We start from the raw sequence: 19210 nt of genomic DNA, 5'->3' as shown, positions 1-19210 counted from the left end.
TTGTTCCTAAATACTGCTATCGTTGCTTGTTTACGGTTTTCTTTGCGTTACTACTTGCTACCATATTACCACCATCAACCATACGCCTGACAAGCTATTTTACGGCACCGTTGCTCTTGCTCATACTTATTTATACCACCTGTATTTCACTATCTCTTCGCCGAACTAGTGCACCTATTAGGTGTGTTGGGGACACAAGAGACTTCTTGCTTTGTGGTTGCGGGGTTGCATGAGAGGGATATCTTTGACCTCTTCCTCACCGAGTTCGATAAACCTTGGGTGATCCACTTAAGGGAAAGCTGCTGTCGTTCTACAAACCTCTCTGCTCTTGGAGGCCCAACACTTGTCTACAAGAATAGAAGCTCCCGTAGACATCAAGCTATTTTACGGCGCCGTTGTTGCGGGAGGAAAGGTAAAAGGTACTCACACTCCGGATCTCGGCTACTAAGCTATTTTCGCCGTTGTAAGTACTCGAAGCTATTTCCTTTAGATCCTGCAATTGCATCTTGTTGTTTCTTGTTTACACTAGTTTGGCATAATGGACAACAATGAGCTTCTTATTCTATGTCCTGATTTAAGACATGGATGGTTTGATGCGAAAATTAAAAAACCTATGGAATCTTATTTTCATGCTGGTAGTAATATTAGTATGAACGCTTTGAACACCATTGTTGATAATGATATGGATAATGCTAAGCTTGGGGAAGCTGGTTTTCATAATCTTTTTAGTCCCCCAAGCATTGAGGAGAAAATTTACTTTGATGATACTTTGCCTCCTATTTATGATGATTATAATGATAGTGGTCTTTTGGTGCCACCTACTATGGAGAGTAAATTTTGTTGTGATTATACTATGCCTCCTACACTTGATGAGAATAATAATGATAGCTACTTTGTTGAATTTGCTCCCACTACAACTAATAAAATTGACTATGCCTATGTGGAGAGTAATAATTTTATGCATGAGACTCATGATAAGAATGCTTTATGTGATAGTTATATTGTTGAGTTTTCTCATGTTGCTACTGAAAGTTATTATGAGAGAGGAAAATATGGTTGTAGAAATTTTCATGTTACTAAAACACCTCTCTATGTGCTGAAATTTTTGAAGCTACACTTGTTTTATCTTCCTATGCTTGTTACTTTGCTCTTCATGAACTTGTTTACTTACAAGACTCCTATGCATAGGAAGCATGTTAGACTTAAATTTGTTTTGAATTTGCCTCTTGATGCTCTCTTTTGCTTCAAATACTATTTCTTGCGAGTGCATCATTAAAACTGTTGAGCCCATCTTAACGGCTATAAAGAAAGAACTTCTTGGGAGATAACCCATGTGTTATTTTGCTACAGTACTTTGTTTTATATTTGTGTCTTGGAAGTTGTTTACTACTGTAGCAACCTCTCCTTATCTTAGTTTTGTGTTTTGTTGTGCCGAGTAAAGTCTTTGATAGTAAAGTAAATACTAGATTTGGATTACTGCGCAGAAACAGATTTCTTTGCTTGTCACGAATGCGGGTCTAATTCTCCGTAGGTAACTCAGAAAATTAAGCCAATTTACGTGATTGATCCTCAGATATGTACGCAACTTTCATTCAATTTGGGCATTTTCATTTCAGCAAGTCTGGTGCCCTAATAAAATCCATCTTTACGGACTGTTACGTTTAGACAGATTACGCCTTTTATTTCGCATTGCCTCTTTTGCTATGTTGGATGAATTTCTTTGATCCATTAATGTCCAGTAGCTTTATGCAATGTCCCGAAGTGTTAAGAATGATTGTGTCACCTCTGAACATGTTAATTTTTATTGTGCACTAACCCTCTAATGAGTTGTTTCGAGTTTGGTGTGGAGGAAGTTTTCAAGGATCAAGAGAGGAGTATGATATAATATGATCAAGGAGAGTGAAAGCTCTAAGCTTGGGGATGCCCCGGTGGTTCACCCCTGCATATTTCAAGAAGACTCAAGCGTCTAATCTTGGGGATGCCCAAGGCATCCCCTTCTTCATCGACAAATTATCAGGTTCCTTCTCTTGAAACTATATTTTTATTCCGTCACATCTTATGCACTTTGCTTGGAGCGTCGGTTTGTTTTTGTTTTTTGTTTTGTTTGAATAAAATGGATCCTAGCATTCACTTTGTGGGAGAGAGACACGCTCCGCTGTAGCATATGGACAAGTATGTCCTTAGGCTCTACTCATAGTATTCATGGCGAAGTTTCTTCTTCGTTAAATTGTTATATGGTTGGAATTGGAAAATACTACATGTAGTAATTCTAAAATGTCTTGGATAATTTGATACTTGGCAATTGTTGTGCTCATGTTTAAGCTCTTGCATCATATACTTTGCACCCATTAATGAAGAAACACTTAGATCTTGCTAATTTGGTTTGCATATTTGGTTTCTCTAGAGTCTAGATAATATCTAGTATTGAATTTTGAACAACAAGGAAGACGGTGTAGAGTCTTATAATGTTTACAATATGTCTTTTATGTGAGTTTTGCTGCACCGTTCATCCTTGTGTTTGTTTCAAATAACCTTGCTAGCCTAAACCTTGTATCGAGAGGGAATACTTCTCATGCATCCAAATCCTTGAGCCAACCACTATGCCATTTGTGTCCACCATACCTACCTACTACATGGTATTTCTCCGCCATTCCAAAGTAAATTGCTTGAGTGCTACCTTTAAAATTCCATCATTCACCTTTGCAATATATAGCTCATGGGACAAATAGCTTAAAAACTATTGTGGTATTGAATATGTACTTATGCACTTTATCTCTTATTAAGTTGCTTGTTGTGCGATAACCATGTTTACGGGACGCCATCAACTATTCTTTGTTGAATATCATGTGAGTTGCTATGCATGTCCGTCTTGTACGAAGTAAGAGAGATCTACCACCTTTATGGTTGGAGCATGCATATTGTTAGAGAAGAACATTGGGCCGCTAACTAAAGCCATGAATCATGGTGGAAGTTTCGAGTTTTGGACATATATCCTCAATCTCATATGAGAATAATAATTGTTGCCACATGCTTATGCATTAAAGAGGAGTCCATTATCTGTTGTCCATGTTGTCCCGGTATGGATGTCTAAGTTGAGAATAATCAAAAGCGAGAAATCCAAAATGCGAGCTTTCTCCTTAGACCTTTGTACGAGCGAGCTGATGGCGTGTATTTCACACGTTCGTTGGGCAACCCCAAGAGGAAGGTATGATGCGCACGGCAGCAAGTTTTCCCTCGAGAAGAAACCAAGGTTTATCAAACCGGGAGGAGCCAAGAAGCACGTTGAAGGTTGATGGCGGCGGGATGTAGTGCGGCGCACACCGGAGATTCCGGCGCCAACGTGGAACTGCACAACACAACCAAAGTACTTTGCCCCAACGAAGCAGTGAGGTTGTCAATCTCACCGAGCTTGCTGTAACAAAGGATTAACCGTATTGTGTGGAAGATGATTGTTTGCGAGAGAAAACGAGTAAAACAAGTATTGCGGCAGATTTGTATTTCAGTATTAAAGAATGGACCGGGGTCCACGGTTCACTAGAGGTGTCTCTCCCATAAGATAAAAGCATGTTGGGTGAACAAATTACGGTCGGGCAATTGACAAATAGAGAGGGCATAACAATGCACATACATGACATGATAAGTATAGTGAGATTTAATTGGGCATTACGACAAAGTACATAGACCGCCATCCAACTGCATCTATGCCTAAAAGTCCACCTTCGGGTTATCATCCGAACCCCCTCCGGTATTAAGTTGCTAAACAACGAGACAATTGCATTAAGTATGGTGCGTAATGTAATAAACAACTACATCCTCGGACATAGCGCCAATGTTTTATCCCTAGTGGCAACGAGCACAACACAACCTTAGAACTTTACATCACTTCGTCCCGGGTGTCAATGCGAGGCATGAACCCACTATCGAGCATAAATACTCCCTCTTGGAGTTAAAAGTAAAAACTTGGCCAGAGCCTCTACTAGAAACGGAGAGCATGCAAGATCATAAACAACACATGTATAATAACTTGATAATTAACATGACATAGTATTCTCTATCCATCGGATCCCGACAAACACAACATATAGAATTACGGATAGATGATCTTGATCATGTTAGGCAGCTCACAAGATCCGACAATGAAGCACAATGAGGAGAAGACAACCATCTAGCTACTGCTATGGACCCATAGTCCAGGGGTGAACTACTCACTCATCACTCCGGAGGCGACCATGGCGGTGTAGAGTCCTCAGGGAGATGATTCCCCTCTCCGGCGGGGGTGCGGAGGCGATCTCTGGATCCCCAGAGATGGGATCGGCGGCGGCGGCGTCTCGGTAAGGTTTTCCGTATCGTGGCTCTCGGTGCTGGGGGTTTCGTCACGGAGGCTTTAAGTAGGCGGAAGGGCAAGTCAAGAGACGGCACGGGGGCCCACACCATAGGCCGGCGCGGCCGGGGTGGGGCCGCGCCGCCTAGGGTTTGGCCACCCCGTGGCCCCTCTTCGTCTCGTCTTCGGACTTCGGAAGCTTCGTGGAAAAATAGGCCCCTGGGCTTTGATTTCGTCCAATTCGAGAATATTTCCTTACTAGGATTTCTGAAACCAAAAACAGCGAAAACGACAAGCTGGCACTTCGGCATCTTGTTAATAGGTTAGTTCCGAGAAAATGCACGAATATGACATAAAGTGTGCAGAAAACATGTAGGTGTTATCAATAATATGGCATAGAACATAAGAAATTATCGATACGTCGGAGACGTATCAAGCATCCCCAAGCTTGGTTACTCGCTCGTCCCGAGCCAGGTAAAACGATAACAAAGATAATTTCTGAAGTGATATGCCATCATAACCTTGATCATACTATTTGTAAACATATGTAGTGGATGCAGCGATCAAAACAATGGTGATGACATGAGTAAACAAGTGAATCATAAAGCAAAGAATTTTCATGAATAGTACTTCCAGACAAGTATTAATAAGTCTTGCATAAGAGTTAACTCATAAAGCAATAAATCAAAGTGAAGGTATTGAAGCAACACAAAGGAAGATTAAGTTTCAGCGGTTGCTTTCAACTTGTAACATGTATATCTCATGGATAATAGTCAACATAGAGTAATATAACAAGTACAATATGCAAGTATGTAGGAATCAATGCACGGTTCACACAAGTGTTTGCTTCTTGAGGTGGAGAGAGATAGGTGAGCTGACTCAACATAAAAGTAAAGAGAATGGTCCTTCAAAAAGGAAAGCATCGATTGCTATATTTGTGCTAGAGCTTTTATTTTGAAAACATGAAACAATTTTGTCAACGGTAGTAATAAAGCATATGAGTTATGTACATTATATCTTACAAGTTGCAAGTCTCATGCATAGTATACTAATAGTGCTCGCACCTTGTCCTAATTAACTTGGACTACCGGATCTTTGCAATGCACATGTTTTGACCAAGTGTCACAATGGGGTACCTCCATGCCGCTTGTACAAAGGTCTAAGGAGAAAGCTCGCATTTTGGATTTCTCGCTTTTGATTATTCTCAACTTAGACATCCATACCGGGACAACATGGACAACGAGATAATGGACTCCTCTTTTATGCATAAGCATGTGGCAACAATTATTATTCTCATATGAGATTGAGGATATGTGTCCAAACTGAAACTTCCACCATGAATCATGGCTTTAGTTAGCGGCCCAAAGTTCTTCTCTAACAATATGCATGCTCCAACCATGAAGGTGGTAGATCTCTCTTGCTTCGGACAAGACGGACATGCATAGCAACTCACATGATATCCAACAAAGAATAGTTGATGGCGTCCCCGAAACATGGTTACCGCTCAACAAGCAACTTAATAAGAGATAAAGTGCATAAGTACATATTCAATACTACAATAGTTTTTAAGCTATTTGTCCCATGAGCTATATATTGCAAAGGTGAATGATGGAATTTTAAAGGTAGCACTCAAGCAATTTACTTTGGAATGGCGGATAAATACCATGTAGTAGGTAGGTATGGTGGACACAAATGGCATAGTGGTTGGCTCAAGTATTTTGGATGCATGAGAAGTATTCCCTCTCGATACAAGGTTTAGGCTAGCAAGGCTATTTGAAACAAACACAAGGATGAACGAGTACAGCAAAACTCACATAAAAGACATATGGTAAACATTATAAGACTCCATACCGTCTTCCTTGTTGTTCAAAACTCAATACTAGATGTTATCTAGACTCTAGAGAAACCAAATATGCAAACCAAATTAGCAAGCTCTAAGTATTTCTTCATTAATGGGTGCAAGGTATATGATGCAAGAGCTTAAACATGAGCACAACAATTGCCAAGTATCAAATTATCCAAGACATTTTAGAGTTACTACATGTAGCATTTTCCAATTCCAACCATATAACAATTTAACGAAGGAGAAACTTCGCCATGAATACTATGAGTAGAGCCTAAGGACATATTTGTCCATATGCAACAGCGGAGCGTGTCTCTCTCCCATAAAGTGAATGCTAGGATCCATTTTATTCAAACAAAACAAAAAAACAAAAACAAACCGACGCTCCAAGCAAAGTACATAAGATGTGGCCGAATAAAAATATAGTTTCAGGGGAGGAACCTGATAATGTTGTCGATGAAGAAGGGGATGCCTTGGGCATCCCCAAGCTTAGACGCTTGAGTCTTCTTAATCATATTGCATCATACTCCTCTCTTGATCCTTGAAAACTTCCTCCACACCAAACTCGAAACAACTCATTAGAGGGTTAGTGCATAATAAAAATTCACATGTTCAGAGGTGACACAATCATTCTTAACACTTCTGGACATTGCATAAAGCTACTGGACATTAATGGATCAAAGAAATTCATCCAACATAGCAAAAGAGGCAATGCGAAATAAAAGACAGAATCTGTCAAAACAGAACAGTCCGTAAAGATGGATTTTATTAGGCCACCAGACTTGCTCAAACGAAAATGCTCAAATTGAATGAAAGTTGCGTACATATCTGAGGATCATGCTCGCAAATTGGCGTAATTTTCTGAGCTACCTACAGGGAGATAGACCCAGATTCGTGACAGCAAAGAATTCTGGAACTGCGCAGTAATCCAAATCTAGTACTTACTTTTCTATCAAAGACTTTACTTGGCACAACAAAACATAAAACTAAGATAAGGAGAGGTTGCTACAGTAGTAAACAACTTCCAAGACACAAATATAAAACAAAAATACTGGAGTAAAAACATGGGTTGTCTCCCATAAGCGCTTTTCTTTAACGCCTTTCGGCTAGGCGCGGAAAGTGTATCTCAAGTAACATCAAGAGACGAAGCATCAACATCATAATTTGTTCTAATAATAGAATCATAAGGTAACTTCATTCTCTTTCTAGGGAAGTGTTCCATACCTTTCTTGAGAGGAAATTGATATTTAATATTACCTTCCTTCATATCAATAGTAGCACCAACGGTTCGAAGAAAAGGTCTTCCCAATATAATGGGGCAAGATGCATTGCATTCAATATCCAAGACAACAAAATCAACGGGGACAAGGTTATTGTTAACCATAATATGAACATTATCAACTTTCCCCAAAGGTTTCTTTTTAGCATTATCGGCGAGATTAACATCCAAATAACGATTCTTCAATGGTGGCAAGTCAAGCATATCATAGACTTTTTTAGGCATAACGGAAATACTTGCACCAAGATCACATAAAGCATTACAATCAAAATCTTTGACTCTCATTTTAATGATGGGCTCCCAACCATCCTCTAGCTTTCTAGGAATAGAAGTTTCAAGTTTTAGTTTCTCTTCTCTAGCTTTTATGAGAGCATTTGTAATATGTTTTGTGAAAGCCAAATTTATAGCGCTAGCATTGGGACTCTTAGCAAGTTTTTGCAAGAACTTTATAACTTCAGAGATATGGCAATCATCAAAATCTAAATCATTACAATCTAAAGCAATGGGATTATCATCCCCAAGGTTGGAAAAAATTTCAGCGAGTTTATCATAAGCGAGTTTCGGCGGTTTCGAGGTAATTTTGCGCGCTTTGCACTAGGAGTAGAAGCATTGCCAACACCAATTATTTTACCATTGATAGTAGGAGGTGCAGCAACATATGAATCATTAGCATTGCTAGTGGTGGTAATCGTCCAAACTTTAGCTACCTTTTCCTTCTTAACTAGTTTTTCATTTTCTTCTCTATCCCACCTAGCACGCAGTTCAGCCATTAATCTTATATTCTCATTAATTCTAACTTGGATGGCATTTGCTGTAGTAACAATTTTATTTTCAATATCCCTATTAGGCATAACTTTCGATTTCAAAAGATCAACATCGGAGGCAAGACTATCAACTCTAGAAACAAGAATATCAATTTTATTGAGCTTTTCCTCACATGATTTGTTAAAGGCAGTTTGTGTACTAATAAATTCTTTAAGCATGGCCTCAAGTCCAGGGGGTGTATTCCTATTATTGTTGTAAGAATTCCCATAAGAATTAGCATAACCGTTACCATTATTATAAGGATATGGCCTATAGTTATTACTAGAATTGTTCCGATAAGCATTGTTGTTGAAATTATTATTTTTAATGAAGTTTACATCAACATGTTCTTCTTGTGCAACCAATGAAGCTAATGGAACATTATTAGGATCAACATTAGTCCTATCATTCGCAAGCATAGACATAATAGCATCAACCTTATCATTCAAGGAAGAGGATTCTTCAACGAGAATTTACCTTCTTACCTTGTGGAGCTCTTTCCGTGTGCCATTCAGAAGTAATTAACCATCATATTATCAAGAAGCTTTGTTGCTTCACCAAGAGTGATGGACATAAAGGTACCTCCAGCAGCTGAATCCAATAAATTCCGCGAAGAAAAATTTAGTCTCGCATAGAAGGTTTGGATGATCATCCAAGTAGTCGATCCATGGGTTGGGCAATTTTTAACCAGAGATTTCATTCTTTCCCAAGCTTGAGCAACATGTTCATTATCTAATTGTTTAAAATTCATTATGCTACTCCTCAAAGATATAATTTTAGCAGGGGGATAATATCTACCAATACAAGCATCCTTGCATTTAGTCCATGAATCAATACTATTCTTAGGCGAGAGATAGCAACCAATCTTTAGCTCTTCCTCTTAATGAGAAAGGGAACAATTTTAATTTTATAATGTCACCATCTACATCTTTATACTTTTGCATTTCACATAGTTCAACAAAATTATTGAGATGGGCAGCGAGCATCATCGGAACTAACACCGAGAAAATTGCTCTCTCATGACAAGATTAAGTAAAGCGAGGTTTAATTTCAAAGAATTCTGCTGTAGTAGCGAGGTGGAGCAATAGGTGTGCATAAGAAATCATTATTATTTGTGCTAGTGAAGTCACACAACTTAGTATTTTCAGGGTTGGCCATTTTAGCAATAGTAAATAAAGCGAACTAGATAAAGTAAATGCAAGTAAACTAATTTTTTTGTGTTTTTGATATAGCAAACAAGACGATAAATAAAGTAAAGCTAGCAACTAATTTTTTTGTGTTTTGATATAATGCAGCAAACAAAGTAGTAAATAAAATAAAGCAAGACAAAAACAAAGTAAAGTGATTGAGAAGTGGAGACTCCCCTTGCAGCGTGTCTTGATCTCCCGGCAACGGCGCCGGAAAATATGCTTGATGGCGTGTATTTCACACGTTCGTTGGGCAACCCCAAGAGGAAGGTATGATGCGCACGGCAGCAAGTTTTCCCTCAGAAAGAAACCAAGGTTTATCGAACCAGGAGGAGCCAAGAAGCACGTTGAAGGTTGATGGCGGCGGGATGTAGTACGGCGCAACACGAGAGATTCCGGCGCCAACGTGGAACCTGCACAACACAACCAAAGTACTTTGCCCCAACGAAACAGTGAGGTTGTCAATCTCACCGGCTTGCTGTAACAAAGGATTAACCGTATTGTGTGGAAGATGATTGTTTGCGAGAGAAAACCGTAAAACAAGTATTGCAGCAGATTTGTATTTCGGTATTAAAGAATGGACCGGGGTCCACGAGTTCACTAGAGGTGTCTCTCCCATAAGATAAAAGCATGTTGGGTGAACAAATTACAGGTCGGGCAATTGACAAATAGAGAGGGCATAACAATGCACATACATGACATGATAAGTATAGTGAGATTTAATTGGGCATTACGACAAAGTACATAGACCGCCATCCAACTGCATCTATGCCTAAAAAGTCCACCTTCGGGTTATCATCCGAACCCCCTCCGGTATTAAGTTGCTAAACAACGAGACAATTGCATTAAGTATGGTGCGTAATGTAATCAACAACTACATCCTCGGACATAGCGCCAATGTTTTATCCCTAGTGGCAACAACACAACACAACCTTAGAACTTTACGTCACTTCGTCCCGGTGTCAATGCAGGCATGAACCCACTATCGAGCATAAATACTCCCTCTTGGAGTTAAAAGTAAAAACTTGGCCAGAGCCTCTACTAGAAACGGAGAGCATGCAAGATCATAAACAACACATGTATAATAACTTGATAATTAACATGACATAGTATTCTCTATCCATCGGATCCCGACAAACACAACATATAGAATTACGGATAGATGATCTTGATCATGTTAGGCAGCTCACAAGATCCAGACAATGAAGCACAATGAGGAGAAGACAACCATCTAGCTACTGCTATGGACCCATAGTCCAGGGGTGAACTACTCACTCATCACTCCGGAGGCGACCATGGCGGTGTAGAGTCCTCCGGGAGATGATTCCCCTCTCCGGCAGGGTGCCGGAGGCGATCTCCTCGATCCCCCGAGATGGGATCGGCGGCGGCGGCGTCTCAGTAAGGTTTTCCGTATCGTGGCTCTCGATGCGGGGGTTTCGTCACGGAGGCTTTAAGTAGGCGGAAGGGCAAGTCAAGAGGCGGCACGGGGGCCCACACCATAGGCCGGCGCGGCCGGGGGTGGGGCCGCGCCGCCCTAGGGTTTGGCCACCCCGTGGCCCCTCTTCGTCTCGTCTTCGGACTTACGGAAGCTTCGTGGAAAAATAGGCCCCGGGCTTTGATTTCGTCCAATTCAGAGAATATTTCCTTACTAGGATTTCCGAAACCAAAAACAGCGAGAAAACGACAGCGGCACTTCGGCATCTTGTTAATAGGTTAGTTCCAGAAAATGCACGAATATGACATAAAGTGTGCATAAAACATGTAGGTATTATCAATAATATGGCATAGAACATAAGAAATTATCGATACGTCGGAGACGTATCAGCGGCATGGAGGTACCCCATTGTGACACTTGGTTAAAACATGTGCATTGCAAAGATCCGGTAGTCCAAGCTAATTAGGACAAGGTGCGGGCACTATTAGTATACTACGCATGAGGCTTGCAACTTTTAAGATATAATTTACATAACTCATATGCTTTATTACTACCGTTGACAAAATTGTTTCATGTTTTCAAAATAAAAGCTCTAGCACAAATATAGCAATCGATGCTTTCCTCTTTGAAGGACATTTCTTTTACTTTTATGTTGAGTCAGTTCACCTATCTCTCTCCACCTCAAGAAGCAAACACTTGTGTGAACGGTGCATTGATTCCTACATACTTGCATATTGCACTTGTTATATTACTCTATGTTGACAATTATCCATGAGATATACATGTTACAAGTTGAAAGCAACCGCTGAAACTTAATCTTCCTTTGTGTTGCTTCAATACCTTTACTTTGATTTATTGCTTTATGAGTTAACTCTTATGCAAGACTTATTGATGCTTGTCTTTAAGTGCTATTCATGAAAAGTCATTGCTTTATGATTCAGTTGTTTACTCATGTCATTACCATTGTTTTGATCGCTGCATTCATTACATATATTTACAATATGATCAAGGTTATGATGGCATGTCACTCCAGAAATTATCTTTGTTATCGTTTACTCGCTCGGGACGAGCGAGAACTAAGCTTGGGGATGCTGATACGTCTCCGACGTATCGATAATTTCTTATGTTCCATGCCACATTATTGATGATATCTACATGTTATATGCACATTTTATGTCATATTTATGCGTTTTACGGAACTAACCTATTGACGAGATGCCGAAAGGCCGGTTCTCGTTTTCTACTGTTTTTGGTTCCGAAATCCTAGTAAGGAAATATTCTCGGAATCGGACGAAATCAAGACCCGGGTTCCTATTTTTCCACGAAGCTTCCAGAACACCCGGGAAGGACCAGAGGGGGGCCACAGGCCCACCAGACCATAGGCCAGCGCGGCCTGGGTGTGGCCCGCGCCACCCTATGGTGTCGCTGCCTCTTCGACCCTCTGACGCCGCATCTTCGCCTATAAGAAGGTCCCAGACCTAAAACCTCGATACGAAAAAGCCACGGTACGAGAAACCTTCCAGAGCCGCCGCCATCGCGAAGCCAAGATCTGGGGGACAGGAGTCTCTTTTCCGGCACGCCGCCGGGGCGGGGAAGTGCCCCCGGAAGGCTTCTCCATCAACACCACCGCCATCTTCATCAATGCTGCTCGTCTCCCATGAGGAGGGAGTAGTTCTCCATCGAGGCTCGGGGCTGTACCGGTAGCTATGTGGTTCATCTCTCTCCTATGTGCTTCAATACAATAATCTCATGAGCTGCCTTACATGATTGAGATTCATATGATGATGCTTGTAATCTAGATGTCGTTATGCTAGTCAAGTGAATTTTACTTATGTGATCTCCGGAGACTCCTTGTCCCACGTGTGTAAAGGTGACAGTGTGTGCACCGTGTGGGTCTCTTAGGCTATATTTCACAGAATACTTATTCATTGTTATGAATGGTATAGTGAAGTGCTTATTTATATCTCTTTATGATTGCAATGTGTTTTGTATCACAATTTATCTATGTGCTACTCTAGTGATGTTATTAAAGTAGTTTTATTCCTCCCGCACGGTGTAATGGTGACGAGTGTGTGCATCCGTGTTAGTACTTGGCGTATGCTATGATCATGATCTCTTGTAGATTGTGAAGTTAACTATTGCTATGATAGTATTAATGTGATCTATTCCTCCTACATAGCGTGAAGGTGACAGTGTGCATGCTGTGTTAGTACTTGGTTTAGTCGTATTGATCTTTCATGCACTCTAAGGTTATTTAAATATGAACATTGAATTGTGGAGCTTGTTAACTCCGGCATTGAGGGTTCGTGTAATCCTACGCAATGTGTTCATCATCCAACAAGAGTGTAGAGTATGCATTTATCTATTCTGTTATGTGATCAAAGTTGAGAGTGTCCACTAGTGAAAGTCTAATCCCTAGGCCTTGTTCCTAAATATCTGCTATCGCAGCTTGTTTCTTGTTTTCTTGCGTTACTATCGCTACCATATTACCACCATCAACCATACGCCGACAAGCTATTTTACTGGCACCGTTGCTACTTGCTCATACTTATTTATACCACCTGTATTTCACTATCTCTTCGCCGAACTAGTGCACCTATTAGGTGTGTTGGGGACACAAGAGACTTCTTGCTTTGTGGTTGCGGGGTTGCATGAGAGGGATATCTTTGACCTCTTCCTCCCTGAGTTCGATAAACCTTGGGTGATCCACTTAAGGGAAAACTGCTGCTGTTCTACAAACCTCTGCTCTTGGAGGCCCAACACTGTCTACAAGAATAGAAGCTCCCGTAGACATCAGTATGCCCTAGACTCAATGGTTAGTCCACTATAAAATATATCAAGTAAATCATGCTTTTCCAAATCATGTCCAGGCCAAGCTCTGATAAGAGAGCAAAATCTCGCCGAAGCCTCAGGCAATTTCTCTCCATCTTCCTGGTCAAAATTATAAATTCTCTGCAAAGCAATATGTTGAGCACTAGCAGGAAAGTATTTCTGAAAGAAAACATCAAGCAAATCACTTGGACTATCAATAGAATCAGGAGGCAAACTATTATACCAAGTTTTAGCATCATCCTTTAATGAGAAAGGAAAAAATTTAGCAACGAAATAAGTACGCTTCTTGATATCATAAGAAAACAAGCTACTCAAAGTTGAAAGCTCATTCATGTGTTCTACAACACTTTATTTTTCAGTACCACAAAAAGGTGTTTTCTCAACAATAGCTATATGAGATAAATCAAGAGAAAAATCATAATCCTTATCCTTAATGTTTATAGGAGATGTGGCAAATTTAGGATCAGGAGACGAGTTTATATCTAACGAGTATGTTGTGCAAGAAGCTTTTTAATATTACTTGTACCGAGTAGTAGCATTGCATTTATCAATGAAATCATCATCAAGTTCTACATAATCTTCATCAAGATCATCACTAGAGTATTCAACGGACTCGGGTGAATTAACGAGTGTAGCAGTATTTTCATTAGGAGTTTCGAGTACTTTCAATTTGTCTAGACCTAGCAATCGTAGCATCTAGAAAAGATCCTAATGAACCATCATTATCAAGCACGGCGAAGCATCATCAAAATTATAAGAGGAATTTTCAGATTCAGCAGAAGTACCAACATTTGAAGCTTGTGGTGGTGAAACAAGTTTACTTATCACGGATGGTGAATCAAGAGCAGCGAGAGGTACTCGCAGTTGTACCTTTTCTTGTAGTGGATGGTAATATGGCGACTATAGTATCGCGAGGTTTACCCATGATGGAGAATTTGCAGCGAACAATATTAATCCAAGTGAACTTGCAAATAAAGCTATGCTCCCCGGCAACGGCGCCAGAAAATAGTCTTGATGACCCACAAGTATAGGGGATCGCAACGAGTCTTCGAGGGAAGTAAAACCCAATTTATTGATTCGACACAAGGGGAGCCAAAGAATATTTGTAAGCCTTAACATCGGAGTTGTCAATTCAGCTGCACTGGAAACATACTTGCTCGCAAGAGTTTATCGATAGTAACAGTTTTATACTAGTAGCGATAGTGAAATATCAGCGAGCGGTGTAACAAAGACAACGAGTAGTGATTATAGTAAACAACAGGATTAAAATACGGTAGGCACGGGGATGGATGAACGGGCGTTGCATGGATGAGAGAAACTCATGTAACAATCAAGATAGGGCATTTGCGAGATAGTAATAAAACGGTATCCAAGTACTAATCAATCAATAGGCATGTGTTCCATATTTAGTCGTACGTGCTCGCAATGAGAAACTTGCACACCATCTTTTGTCCTACCAGCCGGTGGCAGCCGGGCCTCTAGGGAATCTACGGAAATTAAGGTACTCCTTTTAATAGAGCACCGGAGCAAAGCATTAACACTCCGTGAACACATGTGATCCTCATATCACCGTCTTCCCCTCCGGTTGTCCCAATTTCGTCACTTTGGGGCCTCGGGTTCCGGACAACAATACGTGTATACAACTTGCGGGTAAGATCATAAAACGATGCATATCATCATGAAACGAGTAACATGTTCAGATCCGAGATCATGGCACTCGGGCCCTAGTGACAAGCATTAAGCATAACAAGTTGCAACAATATCATAAAAGTACTAATTACGGATACTAGGCACTATGCCCTAAGAATCTTATGCTATTACATGACCAATCTCATCCAATCCCTACCATCCCCTTCAGCCTATAGCGGGGGAATTACTCACACATGGATGGGGGAAACATGGCTAGTCGATGGAGAGGCGTCGGTGGTGATGATGGCGATGATCTCCTCCAATTCTCCATCCCGGCGGAGTGCCAGAACGGAGTTTCTGGTCCCGAGATGGAGTTTCGCGATGGCGGCGGTGTTCTGGATGTCTTCTGGCGATTTCGTCTAACCACCCGTGCGTTTTTAGGTCGAAACCCTTAAGTAGTCCAGAGGGGGGCACCTGGGGCTGCCCGAGGCGCCGCCACCATAGGCCGGCGTGGCCCAGGGGCCTGCCGCGCCGCCTGGTGGGGTGGCTGCCTCGTGGCCCCCCTCCTTCTGGTCTTCTGGCTCCGTTATTCTTCTGTGAAAATAGGCCCATTGGAATTAATCCCGGGGATTTTCCTGAAAGTTGAGTTTCTGCACAAAAACAAGACACCAGAGCAATTCTGCTGAAAACAGCATTAGTCTGTGTTAGTTGTATCCGAAATACACAAATTAGAGGCGAAACAATAGCAAAAGTGTTCGGGAAAGTAGATACGTTTTCGACGTATCAACCGTCTTTTGGGAAAAGCTTGCAGAGAGCATGTTGGTACCTTTACGGTACCTGAACCGGCACTACCGCTTGAGTCACCAGCGATGGTGAAACACGGTAGTTCCGACTAGGTGCCGACATGGTACCAGCCATGCAAACACGACGGTACTTCCACCCGGTACCGCAATGGTACCGGGCAGGAGTCCGGGGCTCCCGAGAGACCATGCCGGTACCATGATGGTAACGGTACCGGTTGTACCGGTTGAGCTCCACGTGTTCCTCGCATAAGGGCTCAGCTTGACCAAAAGTGGTAGTACCGCTTCCCACAGGGGTAGTACCGGTTGAGCGGAACCAGTGGATAACGGTTGGATTCGTGGACCCCTGTAAAAGGGGTCTTCTTCCCCAACTCGAATCAAGCCTTTTATCTCTCTCTCCTCCATTGTTGCTGAGCTCAAATCCTTGAGGATCTGCCTCCCCATCCATCTAATCAAGCCTAAACTTCGAGGAGTGGTGGAGGAGATCGCTATCTATAGTTCCACGGAGAGAGATTTCACCAATCCCAGCTAGTCCTTTATGGATCTTGATGTTAGGGTTCCTAATGTGGGATCTGTTGGAGATGAGCTCTTATGGAGGCTAGCTTGGAGTTGTGCCAGCTCCATAGGGTGTTGGGAGCCTCCGGTGTTGTGGAGCTTGCCCCATCCTTGTGAAGGAATCACTGCCTTGACCGGCCTCGTAGTGGAGAAGGGAAAGCTCCTTCGTGGGGTTTTCTCGAGGAACAAGGTGAGGCCTGTGTGGCCGTTGGACCTTTGTGGTCCACACCTCCTCAACGCAGACGTATTCCCTCTTGTGGGAGGAACTACGGGAAACATATCACGTCTCGCCTCCGCTACCGCCTTGTTGTTTCGCTTCCTCCCTACCCGCTCATAGATTGCTTTACTTGTTGTTTTTCATAGCATCATATTAGGAGCAGCGTAGTTGCTAAAGTTGCCACCTTTACTTCCGCATCGCCTAAAACTGAAAAAGCACTAAAATTGGAGTAGCGACCATTCACCCCCCCCTCTAGTCACGCCATGATATATTGAAATGTCGAATATTGCTCTCGGAGCAAGGCATTTCCTAGCAACTTGTCTTCTTAAACCTAATATCCGATCCATCCCTAACGGAGATAGACCCGTATGGGAAGAAGAACTTCTTTGTCACCATAATACCAGCCAAGAAACGGGAGTCACCGGGTTTCCAAGAAACCTGTAACAACGCATGTGAATCAACGTACTTTCTCCTAAAGAGGATTTGCCAAATCCCTTCCTCAACAAGAAATTTGAAATGCCATTTACAAAGGAGAGGAGGGCCCTTGAAAGTGTGTGCAGCCTCCATGTATGGTTTTGGTAATTGATGATAATCCCTATTGACATAGGTATACCATATCGGGTACTCAGTATTACCATCCCTGGTGCAAAGTCTAGGAAGGAATAGGCGAAGGCCCATGAAGAAGTCTGCATGAAGCCGAAGCCCAAACACTGTAAATTGGAAAGCTAGGCCCATACTGGGTGAACCGACATACACGATGTAACCGACCTCGAGGTGGACTGCGAGACCTAGCCCACTATATAAGGGTTAGGAGGAGCCATCGAGGGGGACAGATTCTACAACCAGCAACATCGGTAACCCTAATTCTCGATAATACAATCTGTGTGATTTTGCCCTTGCTCATACTTTTGTCGGCTACCTAGTTTGGCTAATCCGTCTTTGAGTTCACCAATGTTCCCCTTCCTTAAAACCCAAGTCCATGATTATAGAAATTGATAAGGATAACCCTTGTCAATTAGCACCGTCTGTGGGAAGCTTGGACGCTGGAAGCACGGATTCGATGACCTCTTCTTCAAGAAACAACTCGACAAGATATGATGACCAGGTGCATTTCGGATCGATCAATTTTCGCCCGCACCCTCCCTCCATTCTCCCAGTTTTGGCGACTTCAGCCGAGGGGTGGATCTGGCGATCGAAGGCTTCGGCTTCAACATCGGAACACAATGAACTTTCCTCCAGTCGGAACCGATCTGTTCGAGTTTGATGGCGGAAGCATCGACATCATCCATCGGATCCCCCAGCTTTAAATGCTTGGCTCCGATGCCGAGGAGCAACGTCGGCTCCGCTGCAAGCTTGGGAGATTTCGCCGATCTATTCGATGGTGTATATTTTGGATTATCATCGACAACCAACATCATTATGGAAGAACATCGACGACAAGCGCGACGGCGACAACACAGATTATGGAATCATGAAAGTCGACTCATACCCTGATTTTTGCACTAATAACAAACTCTACCTAGCATGTCATCAGGCGTGCATGGTTGATACATGCATTTTACATCATCATTATTGCTACATATATGTTTAGTTTTCATTGATATATGCCATCATACACAAAAATTTATGCATTTTTAGTTAATTTTCGGGACTTTTCTACAAAGTCCCTCATTGGTATTTAATTCCCGGGAGGCAGATAATCACCTTTTTCGTATTTTATTTGTTTCAGGGCTTTTTGGACATCTAAAAATCGAGGCAAAAATACCTGATTATTTTTTCACCCGGAGAAGGGCCTTGAGCGAAAGAAGCACACGAGGGGAGCCACGAGGGCCAAACGGCACCATGGGGCGCGCCCAGATATGTAGGGCACGCCACCCTGGTCCATTTGCACCTCGTACATCGTCTCGGCCCCCCTTTTATACCAAAGCCTCGGTTTCTCCTAAATACCCAAGCCATATTTTCCCGAGAGTTATTGAGGCGGCGGCGGAGGCGAGATTCTTCTCCTACATGATCTGGGAGAGGGCAGATCCTGCCGCACCGATGGTTTCGGTGAAGGAAAAATCGACACCATCGACATCACCGCTCCTCCTTGGCTTGGGGGGAGGCATCTCCATCAACATCCCCATCACCACCATCTCCATGAACGAGATCGACGTCATCCCCCTCATAGTTTGTGTTGAATTGAACCCCGGATATTGTTTTTAGTACTACTAGTAAAATTGCCCATGCGTTGCAACGGGACAATGCATGTCAAGATTTCGTTTTACCCATGCATTACAGTAGGAAATAATTATGTCATTGTAGCTAA

Source organism: Lolium rigidum, chromosome 5 (assembly GCF_022539505.1).
Source record: "Lolium rigidum isolate FL_2022 chromosome 5, APGP_CSIRO_Lrig_0.1, whole genome shotgun sequence".
Taxonomy (NCBI): domain Eukaryota; kingdom Viridiplantae; phylum Streptophyta; class Magnoliopsida; order Poales; family Poaceae; genus Lolium; species Lolium rigidum.
This window is presented reverse-complemented; position numbering follows the sequence as displayed.